The sequence below is a fragment of the Malaclemys terrapin genome, chromosome 22, assembly GCF_027887155.1.
Source record: "Malaclemys terrapin pileata isolate rMalTer1 chromosome 22, rMalTer1.hap1, whole genome shotgun sequence".
In the NCBI taxonomy this organism is placed as follows: domain Eukaryota; kingdom Metazoa; phylum Chordata; order Testudines; family Emydidae; genus Malaclemys; species Malaclemys terrapin.
The window spans coordinates 3,721,548-3,734,870 of record NC_071526.1 but is presented as its reverse complement, the minus strand read 5'-3'; the positions used below and the strand labels follow the sequence as shown (position 1 = coordinate 3,734,870).

The 13,323-nt window shown below is 46.4% G+C and overlaps 1 long non-coding RNA gene across 1 annotated transcript; it reads left to right on the top strand.

The window, feature by feature from the left end:
- Positions 1-807: 807 nt before the first annotated feature.
- LOC128827820 (uncharacterized) lies at positions 808-13,078 on the top strand. The gene is made up of 3 exons (XR_008443107.1): positions 808-1,079; positions 3,299-3,436; positions 8,855-13,078. It is a non-coding gene; the product is annotated as an uncharacterized LOC128827820 (long non-coding RNA).
- Positions 13,079-13,323: the final 245 nt, after the last annotated feature.

Here is a 13,323-nt window from a genome sequence, read left to right as displayed (position 1 = left end):
CACTGATTTAACAAAATGGGTGCCCACTCGCTGTGGGAACACTTATATTGGTGTCAAACTACTTAGCTCAGTGTAGCTTGCACCTGTAAATCCACCAATGCAAGCTATACTGATATAAACCGGGTTTAAGTTGAACTGAGGGTCCACACAAGAATTTCCTCTGGGTCTAACTAAATTGGTTCAAAACCCCACATTTTGTTAAACAATTTCAAGTGAGTGTGTGGAGCTCAGCATGCAAACGGGATAAGAAGCTGACTCTTTTTTGCTGGACTTGCCCACTCAATACCACAGTCCAACTCAAAGAACCAGATACACAGTTTCCTTTGGGGATAGTAACTAGGCTGGGTAGCTCTGATCTGTATTTGTGTGCACACAATCACTGAGGGCTTGTTTACATACATTCAGCAGCCGGCTAATAGATGGTTTTGCATATTGCTGCCTCGCCCTAGTTGGCAGGATCATATCCAGTTCTGTGCTTTCCCTTTAAAAACCATAAATCATGCTTCAAAACAAAATCACCTTAAAGGAATTAATTGAGCACAGAGGCTGTTGTGCCAGAAATCACACCAACTCTTGAGGCTGATAGGTACTCAAGGCATGTCAGCCCAAGTTCAGATGCATGTTTGTCCCTATGCAATAGCACCACCTGATGGAACAGCTTCAAAACCCTGGTGGCACGCATGCAGAAGGCCCTGAGATTTACCCAGAGCAGGTAAAGAGTGCAAAGCAGTGTCAGAACTGAATTGAGAGGCAGTTGCTAAAAGCAGAGGGTGGGGCAGAAGCCCACTAGATTGTGGTGTAATTATCAGAGAGGACCAGGAAATGGAGAGAAAAGCAACTTGCACAGAGCAAGAAATACACGGAAAGAAAGCAGAATGGAACTATGTGCAATGAACAAGAAAAGAGACCTTGGATTATACCCATGCAAGAAAGTGTGGCCTGTGACCTCCATTGCTTTGTAATTGCAGGGTGAGGAAATATGACTCAGCAAAATATTTTATTTCTTGTGAATTCAAACAACAAACTATCTCTATGCACCTAAGAAGGGGAGATCAGGAACAAGCAAACAGCAGAGTCAGGTATATGGTGCTTTTTTTTTAAATAATAAGAACATTAATACTGTGCCCATCTCTATTATCCAGCATTTGTACATAAAGACAGACAGGCATAAAATTCACAGCGAAACCCAAGAGATGAGTCCAAAGGGTATAAATTGGCATAACTCCATTGATTTGCGTAGGTCTATGCTCAGAGATTATAAGGCTAGAAGAAACGATTATGATCATCTAGCCAGACCTCCTGTAGGCCATGGGACTTCCCTGAATTAATTCCTGTTTGAATTAGAGCAGATCTTTTAGAAAAATATCCAATCTTGATTTTAAAATTGCCAGTGGTGAAGAATCCATCTGGGTATGTGGTTCCAATAGTTAATTACCCTCGCTATTAAACTGTGCCTTATTTTCAGTCTGATTTAGTCTAGTTTCAGCTTCCAGCCATCAGATTGCATTATAGCTTTCTCTGTTACACAGAAAAGCCCATTATCAATTGTTTCTTCTCCACGTAGGTACTTACAGACTGATCAAGTCATCCCTTAACCTTCTCTTTAAGTTAGATTCAAGAAGCTCGATCTGTTTATCACTATAAAGGCAGGTTTTCCAGTCCTTTAATCCTTGCTGTGGCTCTTCTTGGAACCCTCTCCAATTTACCAATATCCTTCTTAAATTGTGGGCACCAGAACTGGACGCAGCAGCGGTTGCACCAGTGCCAAATACAGAGGTAAAATAACCTCTCTACTGCTACTCAAGTTTCCCCTGTTTGTACATCCAAGAATCATATTACTCCTTTTGGCCACAGCAACACACTGGGAGCTCATGTTCAGCTGATTATCCACCACAACTTTCTAATCTGTTTCAGTGTCCCTGCTTCCTAGGATAGAGTCCCCCATCCTGTAAGTATGCCCTGTATCCCTTGTTCCAACGTATAACTTTATATTTGGTTTGTTTGCTTGTGCCCATCTTACAGAGCATTTGGATTGCTTGTTATCAGTGACCAGTCCTCTTCATTATTTACCACTGTTCCAATTTTTGGGCCATCTGAAAATTTTATCAGTGATGATTACATTTTTTCTTTCCAGTATAGGGACAAGAACCAATCGAAATACACCCACTCAATGATGATTCCCTGTTTCCAATTACATTTTGAGAGCCAGTTTTTAATCCATTCAATGTGTACCATGTTAATTTCATATCATTTTAGTTTTTTAATCAAAATGTTTTGTGGTACCAAATTAAATGTCTCACAGAAGTCTAAAAATATGACATCAATGCTATTACCTTTGTCAACTAAACTCGTAATCCCACCCAAAAAAGATATCTAGTTAGTATGGTGATTTACACAAGCTGAGGAACATCCATAGGGGCTGATTTTCTGCTGCCTTGCACCTCGTGTCTCCATTTTCATCTTTACCGAGGCAGTGTAAACGGTCGATCTGGTTGGGTAGTGGTTTATACTCATTTTGCCCAACCTCTGCATTTTAACAGCTGAAGGACAAGGACAAATTGCCTTGAACATTCCCCCTAGCACAAGGCCTATGCCTCAAAGTGCCCTCTGTGACTTCTTGGTCACTCTTAGGGCTAGATCCACCTTGGCTTAAGCTCACATACAGCTGGCATTTTGCCTTCACTGGACTTTCTGCTTACATCTCTTATCTCACAGCTGGGTGAGTTCTCATTACCACTGACTTCTCAAGAAAAGCAAACTTGCTGTGTGGCTTGGGAGATTGCATTGTCATTGGCATGCAATTACCCTTCATGCTTTGCACACACTATATAAATACTCTCAAGTCAGAAAGAAGATAAAACAGGAATGTGTTGTTTTTCATGTTCTATCAAGGCAGCGAAAGAAACTCAGCCGTGATCCTGGGCGTGTTCAAAAGGCCCAGAGATAAAATGGCAGGCCAAATGGCATACAAGTCAAACCCACATGACTGAAGGGGGACTCTTGACCAGATTCCCAACTTGAGTGGATGTGTCTCACTGGTAGCTTGGACCTTGTATCCCATGGAGATTAAATATTTTCAGCTGAACTTCCCTAGGGTCTTGTGAATTTGACCTAAAAATGGCTGCACAATTCAGATCTGGAATCAAACTTTCCCAAAGTCTGTGGCAATTTGGGTTGGACTCATCTCTGCTTTGGCTGTATTTCTGTGATTGTTCCTCAGAAGTAAGCACCACCTCTTGCTGGTATTAGCCCTTGTTGACTTTTTCCTTCCTGGACATGCTATTTTCCTCTTTAATAGGTTTCAGTCATCCAATCAGGGAGCAGACTCAATACCATATGCCTTAAGTGACCAGTCACATGCCATGAAGAACAAATGGTCAAACAGAACAGTCTGCAAAGTTCCCAGAGATTGAACAGGTTTTCCCCAAACTATTTGGTGAGTATTTGTGAATAACAAACAGATTTGCAGGAATCAGGGCTGCTCTCTAAATGACCAGTGGAGAGAAAACAGGGCTGGATTTGCAACAAACGAAAAGAAATGTCACTTGCCTTTGAAAATGTAACCCAAGTATAACTAACACCATCGAGTCTGCCTGAGTCTACAGGTGGCCACCAGCAGTGGAATAGGCAGTAGCCACCAGAGCTGGTAAAGGAGCCAGCTGGCCCCACACCCACCACATCAGACCAGGTCCTTGCAGCTCTGGAAGCTGGATGTCCTGCTAGACCTTGTCGGATAAGTTCCCTCTTGGCTGGCTCTGCCACCTGGGCTCCATTCCTTTCCCACGACCTTTTGCATGGGTCAGACTGGGAAAAAATGGCAGTGCTAACTCTCCAAACTGCCCACCCACTCATTCCTCAGAATCAAGGTCACTCCATTAGACTTTACAGATCTTCAGGTTATGATCATCCCTCTGCTCTCTATGGATTTGATCAGCAGTGACATGATTAACAATGGTGACATTTCAGTGATCACCACTGGGCATTTCAGTAACATTCCGTTGGCAGGAACGGGGCAATACACGCCTCTCAAAGCTGCTGATTCCGGCTTTCTGCAGACTCAGGCACATTGTAGCATTATACATGGGTCATATTTTACAGGTTACCTTTGCAGCCATTTTCCTTTTTTAAAAAACAATGAAAGCTAAGACTCTGGAAAACAACATGGCAGCCACCATCAAAAAGAAGAGAGGTCCTGCTTCACAGACCTAGCATACCTGGGCCCAAATATCGGTTTTAGTCACTGTTGGGATGAGGACACCACTGACATCTAATGTCTGTTACAGAGTCACACACCAGGGAGAAAGGAAGTAAATATTAAACCCAGCCCCACTTCTGGTGGAGGCTGTGGGAGTCTTTGGTTCCCTTCACCAGAACTAGGGCTTGAGAATGAAGAAAGAAATAGCATAGGCCAGGAAGGGACTCCAGGTGGGCAGAGAGCCCTGTTTTCAGGGCAGGGCAGCGCTCCTCCGAAATGATGATCCTATCCTGCATTAACAGTGGCTTTTCCCCACTGGTTCTCAGGGATCATGGGCATTGAGCAGCGAACGAGCACAAACCCCCTTGGCATGAACAGTGAAACTCAACAGTGACAAACAGCAAAATCTGATCCTCTTTGTGTGGGGATTATGGTTTATGGGCGTGATTTAATAATGCATCGGACAAGCCACTTGGAGGGAGTCTAGTGGTGTCTAGTAGTTAGTGCTTGAGGCTGGGACTCCGACTTCAGGTTCTATTTCAGATGCTGCCACTGACTTGATGTGTGGGCTTGGGCCAGTCACCTAACTGCTTCATGCCTCAGTTTCCCCATTGGTAAAGTGGGGATAATAATCCTCAGTGGCTTCCCATGGTGTCTAGGTGTATGATTAGTCTGATTTAACTAATGTCTGACAGTGCAGTGAGTGACAGGAGCTCTAACAGTGCAGAGAACAGTTATTATTATAAATGACCTGGCAGTTATTCTGTGGGTACTTTGTGCCTAGAAACATTGCCAGGCCATTCCCTGCATTGGCCAGTCTCCTGCTTGTAGTAACTACAGGCCCACAGAGATGCTGCCCCCTAAGTTCAGAGCCCCAGCAGTGCTAGCACCTGGGGTAATGAGCAGCACCATCATTTAGTTTAATTCTTCATTGAAAGGTTGCCCTGGGACTAGGGTGACCAGATGTCCCGATTTTATAGGGACAGTTCCGATTTTTGGGTCTTTTTCTTATATAGGCTCCTATTACCCCTCACCCCGTCCCGATTTTTCACATTTGCTGTCTGGTCACCCTATCTGGGACTGGGGGATACTGAAGAGGGAACAGTTCCTTTAGAGCTGGGGATTATGGAAATGAACCTTGGCTAAAGGGACGAAAGGTTTGCGGAGGTGAGTGCAGTTCTCATACAGTCTGAGCCAGGAGATTGATTTGAATGTGAGTGTTATTAAACCTGCCTCTGGATGGATTTGGCCTGCTCAGCAGAGCCCATCCCTGCATGCACAAGAGGAGGAAGAGGAAGGAACCGTTCAAACCCAATGTCTCCTCGACTCTCTTTACTGAGTAATGGGGAGGTGCATACTGGGGATCCAGCTCATAAAAGAACTCCCTTGGGCACAGGTGCTGGAACTAGGGGTGCTGGAGGTGTCGCAGCACCCGTGGCTTGAAGTGGTTTCCATCACACACAGGGTTTACAGTTTGGCTCAATGGCTCCCAGCACCCCCATTACAGAAATTGTTCCAGCGCCCCTGCTGTTGGAGAAAGGCGCACAGATTGTGGCAGTGCAGTGAACCTGGGAAATGCAGGAACAATCACTAGTTATTTCTGATTAATTATTTTATCCCCCTTCTCTTGCAAAAATGGTTTATTCAGGCTTGAGCTGCAGTGGGAACAATGCTGCCGGTTGTACAGGGCCACCACCCTAATACCTAACCCGCACCACAGTGATGTTCTGTTTGGGAGACTGGGCTATAAAGGGCTAGGCATCAGCAGGAAATATATGTGTTCTGCAGGACAAATTTATCGCAGGTCTCACGGTGTTTTTTGTTTTTCTTGAAGCCCCTGCTCCCAGAGTCAGGTGATTCTGGCTGAATCTCATCTCAACTGTTAATGAAAGGAAGCTGGGAGCTATCACTGAGTTGCTATCCCAGCATGCGCCCTGAAGGCTGCATGTGGCAATGCAGCTGCTCTCCCTCAGTTTCCCCACAATTATCTTCACCCTATTCCAGCAGTAGAGATGACTGGTCCTTCTGGCTAAGCTACTTTAAAGCAGTCAACCCTTTCTGGGGTAATAGAAACACTTAGTCCAAGTCCAACAAATGCACCAAACAAAAGAATTCTCACTCCAGCTGGGCTCAGCCTTCAGCACCCTTCTGATCTATAGCACCCCCAGCATCTATAGCCTATCTTCCTGCTTAGTGACTGGTCCCATGGCTCTTCTCTGATCAGCCCTCCAACCCAGGTCTATACTCCCCCTCTGATCAACCCTCCAACTCAGGTCTATGCTCCTCCTATAGGCTCCAGTGGGCCAGTCCCCGGTCCAAGAGGGGATCCACCCCCCCCACACACAGGTGCAGGTCTCTGTTCTCGTTCCCATACAACCCCCAGTTGCTGGGTTTTCCTCCTGTCCAATCCAGCACTCAGCACAGGTGTAGCAGAGCAGAGCTAGCCAAACCCAGGGCTGCTCTTTAACCCCTTCCTGTCTGCAGTGGGATTCGTCTGCCCCATCACAGAGCCTTGCCGGTTGTGGAGAAAAGCATGAACATGTGACTTCCAAAGGCTCCATCAGGACAAGGATCCAAATCATATGAATGTTAAAATCTGATGATTTTGGGAGGCCTGGAGTTGGCAAAACCATTGTTCATAGGTCTGTTGAGTCAATGACGGAGCTATTGCAAACAGCTTCCTGTTCCTCTGACAGACAGGTTCATAGCATGTGCATGTGCATGGTTGTGGTGTGTGTGTGCGCGCCTGTGCATACATGTGTGTGCACGTTTGCCTACTGCCACGCAAAGTAAAATATGAACCATTTTTAAATGTCTTTGTCACGGGGACTGCTACTCATAACTGGAGCGCCTACTTCTGACCGCGTCTGGGGATTAGCTTTGCCAGCTTGACATCCTCTTCTCATGGTTCCTTGGCCCGTTGTCTTACTCTCCCATTCTGCAGTCCCCTCCCCCTTACTCCTCAGGAGATGCTGCACCTCGTCTCTGTGGCTTAGCCCTTCAGCCAAGTCACCAGACTCCTCCCCTTGTGGGGTACTATCCCAGCCCTCAGCGCCATCCCCGGCAGTCCTTAACACCGCTGCCCAGGCTGAGCCATTCCCTCCGTGCTTAAAACAAATGGACACGGACAGTCTTCAAGTTCCCTGCCCAGATTGTGCCACTCAGTGAGTGGCCAGGAGGGGAATCCGGGCCCACCCTCTACTCTGGGTTCCAGTCCAAGGCCCTATCACCAGCAGCGAAGGGCTGGACAACCACAAACCTTCCTGCCACTCCCCTGGACTACGTCCCATCTTGCCTATCCCAGGCTTGCATTCTCTACCATCTAGCCAACCCCCTTTTCTCTGCAGAAAAGATACTACTTGATCGTTGGTCACGGGAGGCTCATGCACACCAATGTGGGGTGCACCCTGTGCACAGGGAGAAGGAGTGGCCGCTTAGCACGATGATCAGCTGGAAATGCCAGCCCTTGTCCTGGGGAATCTGACCCTGCTACTCTGAAACCTGTATCCCTGTATGTGCAGCATAATCCCAGTGAGGTTCTGTTGGTGCTGGGCTGCCTCACACAGCGTCTTCCATTCCTGGCAGCTGCGCTAACACCTAGGGGGAGAGAGGAGTCCCCTTCCTTATGCCTGGTAATGATGGTAACCCCCTCGTTGCCACGTAAGCACCTCCACACAGTGTACATGTGCATGGACAAGTCATTTGGGGGCGTCAGGAGCGTGAGAGGGCACTTGTAGTACCCAGCTGAGGATCTCAAAGAGCTTTGGAAACATAAATGAGTTCCGCCTCATAAACCTCCTCATGTAACACGTGGGAAACTGAGGCCCGGAGAAGCACTGGAACAGAGCTGCCCATAGAACACTGTGACTGCTTTGGCCGCAGAGGCAGCGTACTTATGCCGACACTCCCATCTTTACTATGGCCTTGCTTCTCCCCCCCTCATTTATCGGCTTATCCAGCAGTTGTGTCAGAATCCTAGACTGTCTTTGTAACTAAGTTACTTAGATGATCCCCATAACCATAACAACAGAGCATCTCACAAGCTGTAATGTATTTAGCCTCGCCTCCCTATGCAGTAGGGCAGTGCTGTCACCCCCTTTGCACAGCTGTAAGTGACTAAATCAAGGTCCCACAGGAAGACTGTGGTGGACTAGGGAATCGAACTGAGCATTCCTGGGTCCTAGGTGAATGTCCATACCTTCTGTGAGTGCTTTGCTGTGGGGACTGGACTTCTAACCTGTACAACACCCAGCACAATGGGGCTTTGCTCCCTGGAGAGCAGTAACACTAGTAGCATTGTAAATGTATTACAATGGCGTTCTAACCCCAGCCTGTCCCCCTCCCCCTCGGCAGACAGCACCTCCCCAAAACAGAGGGGTGTTATGTCTGGATTCAGGGGGAGAAGGAAAGCACAGACTCCAGCAAAGAAGAAGACAGCAAGCCAAGCAGCGTGTTAGGTTACTCCCCATATGATCGATGTGGCATGCTGGTGGCTCTCAGACACTCCCCGGTAGCCCCAGGTGAAGCAGCCCGAAAGAATCTCTGTCCCCCTCCCCCCACTGTAGTGACATAGAAATAAGTTTGTTTACTTGCCATGTTTAATTCTTGCTTCCCTTGAGTTTCCTGGTTGTTCAGACTGTTCCTTGTTTATCTTTCCAGACAATCTCCATTGCCTTTGTTTGGCTTCCAGAAAATCAGTGTTCGAGCTGGGCAGGAGGAAGAGATAAGCCAATGGCTTCCTCTCCGAGATCATTAGCCTGGCGAGTCGGGAGAAGGCAAACAGCAGTGCAAGAGTTCATGCTCTTGCCACTGGGCTGCAGTCTGACACCATCTTGTTTTTTCTCATGGAGGCCACTGAACGTGCTCTGTGCCTCCACGACGTTCTGTCCTGAGCTAAATCCGGCATGTTACAAGGTAGGATGTCAGTGAGGGACAGGTGTCTGTTGACACTGTATGGCCATTGTGTTTTAGGTATTCCGGTATATCGCTTTCATTGGGTCAAAGTTGAAGATAATTCTCACAGGAAGTCAGTAGGCATTCGGCGCAGATGGCCATGCCATCACAGAGAGCGTCGGGTGACCATTTGAGAGAGCAGGACTTGTTATGTTAGAAAATGGATCTCTTCATTTGACTTGAATTTCTGCCATTTGATTTAATCTTTCAGAGATGCTTGGTAGTGAGGGGTATGTTTCAGTCTCACAGGGCAGATTGCTGACCTCCAACGCATTATATAGCCTTGGCTTCATCTCTCTATGGATCAGGATGTTCAATTTGCAAAAGATGTTCTTAATGGGGAGCCCCATTACTGACAATGCTTTTGCAGTGTGGCCTTCAAGTTGTTTCTCATTGCCACCCACGTAATCAACAACAAAGCCAAGGTGGGTGAAATTATTGACAATCTCAACTGGGTGGTCGCTCACTAATAGGCTAGAGCCCCTGGCATATTCATGTTCAACCAGAAGAATTTTGGTTTTACCCCAGTTAATTTTCAGGGTGACTTTTGTCACTGAGTTTCCCAGGGCTTTAAGAACCACAACTAGCTCGTCCATTGGTTCCACAACTAGTGCTATGTCATTAGCAAAGTCAGTGTTGGTGAGGTTCTTATCATCAAGGCAGATGTGTAAAATGCATTTAATTAGTGTCTCATCAAGCATGCAGTCTATGATGGCATTGAAGAGTTCTGGGGCAGCAAAACGTCCTTGTTGAATGCCCGACCTAATTCAGAAGACCGCGGTTCTTTTCCCATTTACAAGAATGCAGCTTGAGGAGTCATCATATAGGAGCTGGACCATTCTACAAGGAGGCTGGTGAGTTTCGAGATCAGCCACATGCTGCCTTTAATTTGTACCCATCTTTAATTTGTACCCATCTATAATGTCCCCTCTCTAAGGCAAACCATCTCTCCTCAGAGTCTGGCTGTAGTCTAGGACCTTCCTTAGTCGAGAAACGCCCCCTCTCACCCCCATGCCAGCCTGCAAGCAGCAGAGGTGCCTGGATTCAGAAGGGCTTCTCAGCTTTGGGATTTACAACCCTCTCCCCTCCTGCATCTCTATGTGTGACATAACCTGGGCCAGCTCACCTCTCAGGCATGCTGCAAAGCCCAGATGGGGAGGCAGCCCTTTGAGGAGAGCTGAGGTAGTTGTGGGAGGGGCTGGTTTGTGGGTAGGTGAGGTGGGGGGGCGTTGTTTTGTGGCTCTGGGGTAGGGAGATACGCAATGTGGTTTTGATGTTCTAATTATTTGTGTGCCAGGCTTTTAATTGTCGCCCCAGGCCTAATGCTTTTCATAAGGTGTTCGTTAGTGCGGTGTTTAAATCCAAATAAATAATCATTTTCATTGCCCTCCTTGGACCCCTACTGTCTCTGGTGTGTGAAAAAATGTATCAGACAGAGAGACAGGCCCCTATCCGAGGGACACTGTGGTGTCTGAAGGCAAGACTTTGACTTGCCTGGTAGCCCAAAGGAGAGAAATAATGATAGAATTTAACATTGGATATTGAATGTGATACTTTGTAACATAAAAGCAAAATCACGGCAAAATTATCATCTTAATTGTATTAATGCCGCCAATTAGAGACACAGCTCGTGTTGCGCAGCAGGAGAGTTCCAGGATGGAAGGGAAGATAAATGATCTGCAAACTCCTCGTTTTGTCTGTGTAAATTATCACCCCCAGGTATTTAATAGAGTCGCTAGCCCTGATCACTGAGCACTGTTCTGAGAGTGCATTAAGGAAGAGCCCACAGACCTGCTCTGTTTTGTCCAAAGTAGCTGAAGTTGTTGCATTGCCCAGAGTTGAATTGGAAAGGAGAATTGGGGTCTAAATCACATATCATCAGCACACAGCAAAACAGAACTGAGCGAGTTTGTAAACCTGATACACTGCAGCTTGCTAGGCCTGGTCCAGCTCCCATTAGTGCCATCACAATGAGAGAATTAGGCAGCTGGCATGCTGTGATCATGTGATCAGAATCCTTTCCTTCTTACCACCTTGTGCTTCCCCACCAGTTGTCTCTCATCTTATCCTTAGATTGGAAGGTCTTTGGGGAGGGACTGTCTCTTTGTTCTATGTCTATATAGCGCCTAGCGCAATGGGGGTGGGGTTCCTAAGTCTCCTGCAATACAAATCACAGAAGGACCATGCTGACTTCAGTCGGAGCTGGACTTGGCCCTCTGAGCTATAAACAAGGAGGTTTCATCATCAACTATGATGATGAAAAAGGGATGAGTTTTGAGACAACCTTGGTCAGTTCCTTGAGGCAGTGAAAAGCAGGAAGAGGTATTGTTATTTGTGACTATTGAGTGGACTGAAGAAGCCTAGAAAAAAGTAATCCAGATTATAGATTCTCCAAAATTCTCTGTCTTCAGAACATTCAGGAGGGATCGTTCAATATCGGAGGAAAAGTACTTGATGCTTCAGGACCTCCAGACACAAAAGGTTCTTCACTGGCAATAAAGTATGTGGAGAAAATTCTCAATATCATGGTTCATGCCTAGCATTTCATTTGGTTTTTCCATGAAGGTCCCATCATTGAGATGTTTAGATTAAAGATTAAATATTCTGACTATTGCAAATGGGTTGAATCAAACACCTGCTCCAAACAGGCCTGGACTCCAAGGTGTTTGCCATCTGGACTCCAATGTAGGGACAAATGTTGAGGATTTGACCATGTCCACTTTGAATCTTTCCTCCTAAGTCGATTCCTTTTGCTCATCTCTTCTAATGCACTTCTAATCTATTGTTGTCTTTTTAGTAGTGAGGTGCCCAGAATGGAATGTAGTGCCCCAGGTAATGCTAAACTCAAGCCAAGGAAACAGAGCTGTCCTATTCTTGTGTTGCCTTGCAGACGTGCAAAACCATGGTTGTGTTGGGTTCGTAAAACCTCCTTCACTGGGATTTAGCTTGGAAAGCAGGGCTGGTTCTGATCCGGGTCCTTGTATACAAATCTGCAAGATTCACAGAGAAAGGGGGAATTCAGGATAAATAGTTCTAGTATGGGCTCATATCTAACAAGAATCCCCTTTCGAATTCACAGTGTTCCATTACCAGCCCCCTACTTGGCTCCTGGCTCTGCAGATATGGGCTCCAAAGTCAATGAAGAGCAGAGCTGAGTGTGTCACTCAGCAGTTCCATAGTTAGATTCACCTCGCCTAGCTTAGCCTAGAGAGGTTGTGTGGTCCTGTGGCTAGAGTACTAGATTATGAATCGGGATAGCTGGGTACTCCACCCACTGCTGACCTATTTTGTGACCCCAGGCATATCACTTCCTCTCTCTCTGGTCCTGCTCTCCCATCTACCTTGTCAATTTAGATTTTAAACTCTTTGGGGCAGGTACCATCTCTCATTACATGTGCAGTTCCTGGTACACCTCTACCTTGATATAACACTGTCCTCGGGAGCCAAAAAATCTTACCGCGTTATAGGTGAAACCGCGTTATATCGAACTTGCTTTGATCTACCGGAGTGTGCAGCCCCACCCACCCGGAGCACTGCTTTATCGCATTATATCCGAATTCATGTTATATCGGGTCGCGTTATATTGGGGTAGAGGTGTATAATGGGTCTCTGATCTTGGTTGGGGCCTCTAGGCACAACTACAATCATAATAAAGTAATAATAAAACCCAGTTTAGAAACCTATTCAACCATTGCCAAGGAAGGAGCAGTGACCTACAGAAGAACTCTGAAGGGGAATCCTAGAAAGGAAGGGGATGATCCGCTTAACTGGGAGGTTACAACCTCCAATGATTTTGCGCTCTTTTCAGCAAGGCTGCAAAGTGAGCTGTGAACTCTGGCAGCGACCCCTCCGCGTGGAGCCGTCGCACTGGTGAAGAAAAGGCGGCTGTGTAAACAGGCAAGAAGAGGAAGCAATATTAAGTCAAAATAAATGCCCATGAAATTCTTTCCATTGTAATTCACTGAATGCAAGAGCTGAGATGCTGAGGCCATGAATTCCAGAGCAGGGGCAGCAGGAACAGGGGTGGCTAGGAAGGGGAAAAAATATTGTAAAACATAATGATCAAACAGTCAGGGAGGGCAAGGACCATTAAAACATCAAAAGTCCTGGCAATTGTTTTGGATGAGAATGTTTTCAAAAGTATTTGTTTATGTTGGATGGGAGCGTTGGCTTTG